Genomic DNA, 10,255 nt, shown 5'->3' with positions numbered 1-10,255 from the left:
GGTTAGGCAGGGGAGGGGAAACTGTGGAAGAGGGATTAAAAGGAATGGTGTTCTTTTTCAGGAGAAGAAATTCTGTCCAACAGTCTCCTTTCATGAAGTGTGTGTGGGGGGGGGAGGGTTGGCGAGGGTAGAGGGGGAGGCACCGAACAGAAGTAGAAATACTAACCTGGACCTTCTGTTGGAAGAAAGATTCCAGCAGCTCTGAGGCAATGAAAAAATAAAAAAATAAAAATAAATAAAATTTTTTAAAAAAGCTTATGACCCCCTCTGCCAGCCTGTAAGTCTGTTTCCACTTGGGGATTAATTAGCATCAACATTTTACCAGCCAATATGTCAAAAAAAATATCAACAGCATGCTCTGCTTTTTCTTGTGCAACAAACCCTTCATGATTACAGACCTATGTACAGTATGCCCTGTATCTTTCAGTACATTTGGAAATATTAACTAAAGGCATATTCTTGATGACTTTTGCATTTCAGTGTCATTGTATTATTTTCAATAAATGGTATTTATTAAGGGTATATCTAAACGTGATTTGCTATTTCCGTAAAACACTTTCCACATGCATTCTCAAAGCAGACGATTTTATCAGATTTGCTACATCCCCCCGTGCCGAGGCTCAGTGACTCTTCAGGAGTTGACTGGGTCAGCAGATGTGAACAGAAATTCATAAAAGTTCTACTTTTATTAAACCTGCCTCTCTGACACAGCCCACCTCTGTTCTGGTCCCTTCCGCAGGACTTCGGAGGCTGGTTCGACAGTCCCGTGTTCTCAGCTATGATTTTGGTCTTTCCACCAAAAGCACTTTTATTCCCTGACAGGCACCGCTGTTTATGGAAGCCAATGATATTGGGGAAAATATTCCAAACGCACAGGTTATGTGGTCGGAGGGAAGAAAACAGGCATTAATGGAAAAGGGACCGAAAGCAAGTTCTCTTCCGATTGCTATTTTGGAACTTCTGGTTTTCCTGTGGAACTCCTGGTCAGTGGTGATTGCAAAATGAAAAAGAGCAACCCGAGTATCAGACATGCAAATCACCAGGAGTCTATGCAGAAGACACATACGTGCAGACTTTGAAGTCGGAGGGAATGGGTAATGTTCAGGAGTGGGTAAGGTTGCACAGTCTGAGAGCAATGCAGCGGGCTTTCTGTACTTCTCTGTCTCACGTCGGGCTCCCTGTATCTCCAACCAGACTCCTCAGAAAGGTTCCACAGCTGTGCCCTTAGGACACCGGGCATGTTCTGACATGTACAAGGTTAGCTTATGCACTCTGTAGCAGCCAGCGCCACCTAGCTTCCACATTTCCTCAAGTCGACGATTTTCCAGACGGTTAAAAAGTCTTGCCGAGGGGCTGGGTATCAGTCTCACAGCCTTCTGAATGATGGAAGTCAGGACGGGAGAGGGGCTGCCAAATTGCTCTGAATAGTTCTCAGGTGGGAAGACACGTTCTCCAAATCTGTGGAACTTTATGTGGGATTTACACGGTTTCTCAGTGCCTTGACTGGTCAGAGCCTGCCTTTCATCTGACAAATCGCCGCGTGCCAAGCCATCAGGTAACATGCACGGAGACCTGACTTCTGGATTTTAACCACTAAGTCCTGAATTAGGGAGGATTTCTAACAAGAGAGTCTTTGCGAGGCTCACGCCCAGGGACTACTGCCTTATAACCAGAGAACAAAAATTGATTGCTAGCAATGAAAAAAGTTAGAAAGTCCGGGGAAAACGGCAGGAGGTGATTTGCTGTATCTCAGCATTCTCAACCTTTATGATGTCAACCTTACCTTTTTACATACTTTTTTTTTAAGTTCATTCATTCATTCATTCATTTTTAGTAATCTCTACACCCAGCATGAGGCTCAAACTCAAGACCCTGAGATTAAGACTGATTAAGACTGCTCTTCTGACTGAGCCAGCCAGCCACCCCCTGATTCTCACCTTTTTAAAAAGAAAACAAAGATCTCATCCAGGACATTATACTCTTCTGCTTTCATGATAGCTAATTATAATTATCATGTGAGAAACACAGGACACAGAATCAAAGCCCACGCTGGATCTATACTGTTGAGATCAATTGTGTGGGAGCATGATTTGATACCCGTGAGAGGTCACGGGTGTTTTATTTTTTTTCTTATGTTTTAAAGTTTATTTTTGAGAGAGAGAGAGAGAGAGAGAGAGCATGCAAGCAGGGGAGGGGCAGAGGGAGAAGGAGAGAGAGAATCCTAAGTAGGCTGTCAGTGCAGAGACCGAAGCAGGGTTCAAACTCATGGTCATGACCTGAGCTGAAACCAAGAGCAGAACGTTTAACCAGCTGAGCCACCCAGGTGCCCCATGGGTGTTTTGAATATGTAATGAATATGTAATGAATCAACACAGAGAGAAAAAGAGCAAGCAGAAGAATATCCCACTTGGATTTCTTGGAAGGCATTTCTTCTTGTTTTGTTTTGGAGGTCAGGATAATATGATCACCAGCCATTAATTCAATGAGGGAATTTTCCAGATAGTATCAATGATGATGATGAAGATTATGAAGCTAATGATGAGGAAGAAGAAATGGCAAAGTGTTCGATACTCACAGGGAGACTTTCATAGAACAGATTCCCCGCCTCTTCTTGTAGACTTAGACTTTTTTAAGGTAACATCAAAAATTACTACAGTTCCCAGTGGTAGCAATGAAGGAAGGCAGAAGGGTCTCCTTCTGCCTAGAAGCCTAAAAGCTCCTTCCGTTTCAACAAGAAAGCAGCTTAAACCTCTCCAAGTTCTTGTATGTTACCTCGACAGGTAAAATTCTATCGTTCTATGGACTGGGTGATTACTCCCCCAACAGGCTTTCATTAAGAATAGAAATCTCATTTCAAAGAAAAGATAACTGGGGTCTAGCAACTATCTCAAGTTCCAAGACAGTCATGCTTTACTAACTATTCTTAACAAAAGAAGTAAAGCGAAAAGTCCAATATAAAGCCCATGGAATTTCCATTACTGTTTCTTTGAATTGAGTTTGTAGTCTTTGGAATCCCCAAAGTAAGCCACACAAAGATCTCAGATGTTGGTGCACTTTTTGATTTTCCTCATATGAGGAAGGGCGATGGGTTTCACACCAGCATTTGCTGATGGTGAAATACAACGAAAACAGTTATTTCAAATAATGCAGACCACATTCTAACTGCCATGTAATGTAACCACGCTCTATTTCTTAATATTTAAATTCAGCATAGTCAGTCACAGGACCAGTTATGCTATGATGTGAACCTTTTGAGTCCTGCCTGAGAAAGTCTGCTAAGGTACTGCTCAGGAGAGAGACCCAACCAAAGTCACATTTAGAATTAAACATCTTAGAAGGTCAAACTTCTTGAAGGTTACAAACGATTGGGCTTTTCAAACAAACATCTATTCTTGCATATAAATCATTAGCAAAGGGAAATTTTGGCTTTTCATCTGTAGCGGGTTGAATGGTGACCCTTCACCCAAGAGATGTGTCCACCCAGTGAGGGTGTCCTTATTTGGAAAAAGGGTTTTTGCCAATGTAATTAAGCTAAGGATCTTGAGATGCCATCATCCGGGATTAGGGCAGGTCCGAAATGCCATGACGATGGCTTTACAAGAGGAGAGAAGACACGGGCACAGAGAATAAAGCCATGAGAAGACATATCAGTTATGCTGCAACAAGCCAGGGACCAACCACCTGGAGCCAGCAAGGAAGGACCGGGACAAGCAAGGAAGGACTCTCTCCAGAGGCGTCAGAGAGAGCGTGGCCCTGCCAGCACCTCCATTTCAGATTTCTGGCCTCCAGAACTGGGACAGAATCCAGTTCTTTTGTTTTCAGCTCCTGGATTTGTGGCAATTTGTTACAGCAGCCTGGAAAACTAGCACGCTCTCTAATGCCACACAAAAAAGAATCAGTTAAGAGGAACAAATGTTTAAAGAGCAAACCCTTCTCCTTCTCTACTGCTCACTTCCTTCTATCCGTCCTCTACCTTCACCAGCATGGACGCTGCAGTGAGAAAATTTAGAGGTTTTGGAATATTTAAGTATTAGAAGTATAAGAATCAAAGAAACTACAGAAAGTGCTATTAATTTGCTTATTTTGAGAGAGATGGAGAAAGAGCGAGAGAGCAGGAGAGGGGTGGAGAGACAGAGGGAGACAGAGCATCCCAAGCAGGTTTCACACTCAGTGCAGAGCCCAATGTGGGGCTCCAATTTGACAACCCTGGGATCGTGACCTGAAACCAAGAGTCAGATGCTTAACTGACTGAGCCACCCAGGCACCCCCAGCATGCCCTTTCTACCTAAGAAATCCCACTAGGCTTCCAGATGCAAGACAAGTGTCGCCACCTTTTCCACTCCCTACCTCAACCCCCCTACATACACACAAGATCACTCTCTATTATGGCCTTGTACAGCATCTCTTACTTGCCTCTATTACAACACAGATTACGATGCTTTGCGGTTTGCGGTTTATAGAGCTATCTCCCCCACCAGACCGTGATGTTTGTAAGCACAATGATATGACCTATTTATTCCCAACCTCACTACATATGGTCTCCAATCCTTCAGTGGCCTAGCCTGGACTTCCTTACAGCATTATGGTTGGGTTCCAAGTTCTAAGATACAGAAGCTGCCAGTTTTCCAAAGGCCTAGACTCTGAAGTCCCAGAATATTCTTTTTTTTTTTTAATTTAATTTAATTTAATTTTTTTTTTAATTTTTGGGTCAGAGAGAGACAGAGCATGAACAGGGGAGGGTCAGAGAGAGGGAGACACAGAATCGGAAACAGGCTCCAGGCTCTGAGCCATCAGCCCAGAGCCCGACGCGGGGCTCGAACTCACGGACCGCGAGATCGTGACCTGGCTGAAGCCGGACGCTTAACCGACTGCGCCACCCAGGCGCCCCTAAAGTCCCAGAATATTCTATTAGTCAAAGCAAGTCATAAAGCATCCTCAACTCAAGAAGTAAGGAAATGGACCCCACCTCTTGATCTAAGGAATACAAGCATCCACAGAGATGGGAAGAATTATTGGTGGCCATAAGTGGAGACTACTTACTCTACCTGAGTTCTCATCCTGCCTGTTTCTTACTAGTATTATGACCTTGGCCACAGACACAGAACCTCTGTGATTCAACATCCAGGCCTTTAATACTAGGATAACACTGTTTACTTACAAAACTGTTAGAAAGAGTAAAAGAGATGTTGCAATTCACTTAGTGTGGTTCTTTGCACATAGTAACCTTCTGACTAATGATATCTACTTTCCTCTTCCGGTAAAAGGGGGACACATGAGAAAACAGGAAGTTACTATGTGGCTCAAAGGAGGAAATGCAAAGGGAGACCTTCCTGGAAAAAAAAAAAAAAAGAAAGAAAGAAAGAAAGGCAAAAGGATGATAAATACAACCTTTATCAACTTCAATTCTGCCAAGGGTTAATCTTATTACGTAATATCCAGCAACCATAATTGAAATAACCAAAACTCTAAAAGAAATATTGTGGGTGTTGAACAGCTTAGTGTACTCCCATCTAGGAAACCTCACAGTTCAGCTTCAGGGTATAGACTATAGCTTTGCAGGGTTTATGAAAATGTATAGCTTTATAAAATAATTTTTTATTTCTAATTATTAAAGCAATATACACATGGAGAACTTTTTCAGTACTATAGAAAGTAGTCGAAAGAAAATAATCATCTATAATGCTATCACAAAAGATGACTGGTGTAAATAGCTCAACATACTTCCCTGCAGTTCTTCTGTTACTAAAATACGCATGTAGGTCTGGTGTCATGGGTATACAATCTGTGCAGTAACACAGGGCCCCACGCTAAGAGAAATCCCGTTTTTGGTTTAATTCTCTGCTGTCACCGTCTTAAAATTCTTAATTTTTGTACAAGAGGCCTCGAAATTTCTCTTTGCTCGGAGCCCTACAATTACGTAGTCACCCCTGCTTACACGTGTACATGTGTGTGTGTGTATCTGTTTATACATAGATGGATGTAGCTACATATATATACACGTATGTGAATAGTTCTGGCATATTTACAATTACATTTATATCAGATTTTAATGTAACACATTGTTATAAGTATTTTCTCCCACATTATTAAGCCTATTTTGTAAACATTATTTTAATGGGTGCATATATTTCACCCATGGACCTCTCATATTGCAATTAACTGTTCCATTCCTATTAACCTTTCAGGTTATTTACATGTCTACTTATTCAACTTATTTTGCAGCATATATCTTTGTCCATACATTTTTCCTAAATCTTGTGTTTATTCCCATATGAGGGATCCTGAAAAATGGAGATACTGGATCAGAGTATAAATACTTTAGATGTTAAAATACATTTTCAAACTGATTTATTCTTAGCAAAACCATTCAGAAGGATAGTCCAAAGGGCAGTGAGAGTGCCTTAGGTATATTTCATAAAAGACCAGTAATGAAGACAATCCATTTATACAGGGAAGATGCACAGTGCTTAAGAGACTGGGGTTTGAATTCATTTTTAATATTATCCCTGCGGTTGATTGGCAATAGCTATGTGATTTTGCACAACCTCTGTATGCCCTCAATTTCCTTACGTAAGTCACTGAGACTAGTCATAGCCACTGTACGGAGGTGCAGTGAAGGTAAGTGTACATCATTCAGCAAGTGTGAGTCCAATACCTCCTCTGGGTCAGGAGTTCTGTCAGGCCGGTGGGATGCAGCAGTGAACAGGGCAGACCAGTCCTTGCCTCCTGGAGTTCACAGTTGGGCAGGGAAGGTAGCCATGAAGCAGGAAATGGTATAAAGTGTAATGGGCATTATGAGAAGGAGAGGAGAGGAGAGGAGAGGAGAGGAGAGGAGAGGAGAGGAGAGGAGAGGAAAGGAAAGGAAAGGAAAGGAAAGGAAAGGAAGCAAGAAAGAAAGCTTTTTAAGGGTATATAGTAGTGTCCAGGATTGGTGTGGCTTTAAGATCTGAAAAATGAAGGCGTAGGGGACCCAAGGGAAAGCTGAACAAGAAGGAATGTTGAAGACAGAGGAGAACATATGGGGCAAAGGTCCAGAAATATCTGTCAAGTTCAAAGAAACCAAAAGAAGTCCCATATGGCTGGGGTGACCAGAAGTCCAAGGTTACCTAGACAGCCCATGTTTATATCAACTGTTTTGACATAATAATTAATAGTGTTCCCACATCATCTCAAAAATGTCCTGGTTTAGAAGATAAATAATGCCATCAAGCTACAGAAAAAAAAAAAAAAAAAGAACAGGAGCAGGGAGAGTGGTAAGAAATTAGGTAAGGGTAGACTTTGGAGGATCTATATCATGTAAAGAAGTTTCCTCTTTATCTTAAGTACTTAAGAGGCATTAAAGGATTTCATGAAGACAATTACATCATCTGATTTGCATCAGAATGAGAGATTTTTGCTGAGCTGAAGATTAGCACTCACAGAATTTAGGGACACTTTGCAATGTCTAAAAATGACAAGGAATGGCTACCTGGATTTGCGGAGAAATTCTTAGAAATCAGCAATGAAAAACAAATTAAGAAATTCGACAGGCAAAGATTTGAACAAGCATTCCCTGGAATAAGAAACCCAAACAGGTAACAAGTACATATGGAGAGACACTTGCCCTCAAAAGTTCATTATCAGGAGGATGCAAGTAAGAACAATGAGATGCCACCTTACACTCATCAGGCAAACATAGAAAGTACAATGACACTGTTGCTGGAGATTCCTCATTCACACACGCAACAAGTATTTGCTAAGAGCCCATCAAATGCCAAGCACTATGATAGACACAGCAAGGAAAACAAACAAACACACAAAAAAACCCAAACAGGCAAAATCTCTGTGACAGTCGGAAAGAGGGCAAGCAATAAACCAAACAAATAAGGGTATGTGATGGCATGTTCGCTGGCAATAAGTCACCATCAGATGAAAAAGGAATGAGAATGTTGGGAGAGAGGGGTCGTGATTTTAAATATGGTGCTCAGAGAAGCCTCACGAAGGGGGGTGGCACCTGACTAAGAACGTAAAAAGAGTAAAGGAGAAACCTCTCCAGGTACCTGGAGGCAAATATCACAGGTCGAGGAAACAACAAAAGCAACGATCCTGGCTAAGGAGGTAGTGGGGTGCACTCAAGAAAAAATAAATCTGTGGAAGTTGGCTGGGGATGGCATAATGTAATGGAATAGTCTGGCTGCCTTTGCCTAAGAAGTTTATGGGATCAGGTATGAAAGAAAGATGGGGGACACTGTAATTATATAAATATATCATTTTTAAAAAGATGAGAGAAATATAAATTACGTAATTTATAACTATAATATAAGTAACACAAAAGGAATCTTCCTAACAACTCAGGTCTGTAGAGTTGATGTCAAGCAACAACACAAAGGGTAAAACCAGAGCCAAGGTTATCTAGGGTACTGGGAAATGAAGTGTGGAAACTACTAAGCCAAGAGAGAGTGCACAGAGAGAAATTAGTCACATTCAAAGGACTAGAGGTCACAGTGAGACCAAAGGACAGGTGTAACAGAGTTCCCGTAGGAGTCATCCAGAGGGTAAGTGATGAGAGCCAGAGACGGAACTCCGACTCTCTAAGCTGGGACAACACTGGGTGACATGGCCCAAGATATAAGCCTTGCAAGTAGTGACAGAGAGTCATTGTAATGAGGAATCATCAGAATTAACCAGCAGTGGGGTGCATGGGTGGCTCAGTCAGTTAAGCATCCGACTCGACTTCAGCTCAGGGGTTTGTGAGTTTGAACCCCGTGTCGGGCTCTGTGCTGACAGCGCGGAGCCTGCTTGGGATTCTCTGTCTCCCTCTCTGCCCCTCCCCTGCTGGCACATGTGCTCTCTCTCTCTCTCAAAATAAATAAATGAACTTAAAAAAAAAAAAAGAATTAACCAGCAGCAATGGACTGGTTAGCCACAAGCAGCTGACATTAAACTTGGCCAGGATAATAGCACATTTATTCCAGATACTTAACACTGTGCAGAATATATGTAAGAACTCAGCAATCAGGAATGTTGTTATTATTATCATCACTGTTATAAATCATCACAGTATTCTTAAGGACTAAAAGAAATACAGACAGCTCTATGTAGAAGGGTCTTAAGGTCTTAGAAAGCAACTAGATATTATCTTACAAAAGTGATACCATCCGACTGCTGTTTCCAAATGCTAGTTTATGTTCCAATCTATAGTGTTTGAAAGAATAGAGAAAACAAGATGTCAGACACATCACTGATTATATATGTTTTCATCTTCACTGATTTAAATTTATTCTTTAATGTTTATTTTTGAGAGAGACAGAGAGAGAGCAAAAGGAGGGAGGGGCAGAGAGAGAAGGAGACAGAGGATCCGAAGTAAGCCTCGCGATGGCAACAGAAAGCCCGATGTGGGGCTCGAACTCACAAATTGTGAGATCATGCCCTGAGCCGAAGTCGGACACTTAACCGACTGAGCCACCCAGGCGCCCCCATCTTCACTGATTTATACTGCAGATGCTTCTTTATCCTTAACTATGCATTTGTTGCTGATGTTTTTTAATGAGACGATTTCAGAAAAGAAAATATGACCGAAAGGAAAGAGAGAGAGAGAGAGAGACAATGCATATGGAAAAGGGGGGAGAGAAGAATGATGAAGGACACCTCAGATGGAAGACAGCTACCCAGCCTGTGTAAGACCATCACATAGATGCCCGGGGCCACCTAGACACCTAATATAAATTAAAAGGGATTCGCTTTCCATTCTTCCCCATTTAAACCACTTCTACCTTATTTCACCCAAAGCAAACTAGTCAGATAAACTGAAAAACCACCAAAAAGGCCTTTATTCAGCGCAACTTTCTATCACAACATAACATATAACACACACGACACCTAACACAACATAACACCATTGGGCACATGTATCGCCAAATATCTGAAATTTTCTTAAATGCTTAAACTTTTGGTAGAGGCATTCAGAACTCCAGTTTTTCTCCTTGAATTGGATCCTATTCTTCTGAAAGTTCTTGGGGATGAAAAGCATAAATAGCCTCTAAACTTCATTAAATCACAGCATATCTTTCTCTTTGCTGAACCAGTGGATCCCATGGCCTACCCCTGGAGGAGACAGGAGAGGTGGAACCAAAATGTTTATTTTTTTAAGTCTATTTATTTATTTTGAGAGAGAGGGAGTGCAAGCGGGGAAGGGGCGGGGGCGGGGGGGGGGGAAACAGAATCCCAAGAAGGCTCTGCCTGTCAGGGCAGAGCCTGACACAGGGCTCAAAAACTC

This window comes from Prionailurus viverrinus, chromosome E1 (genome assembly GCF_022837055.1).
Source record: "Prionailurus viverrinus isolate Anna chromosome E1, UM_Priviv_1.0, whole genome shotgun sequence".
Classification (NCBI taxonomy): domain Eukaryota; kingdom Metazoa; phylum Chordata; class Mammalia; order Carnivora; family Felidae; genus Prionailurus; species Prionailurus viverrinus.
The sequence above is the reverse complement of the archived record's forward strand: the minus strand, read 5'-3'. Positions refer to the sequence as shown.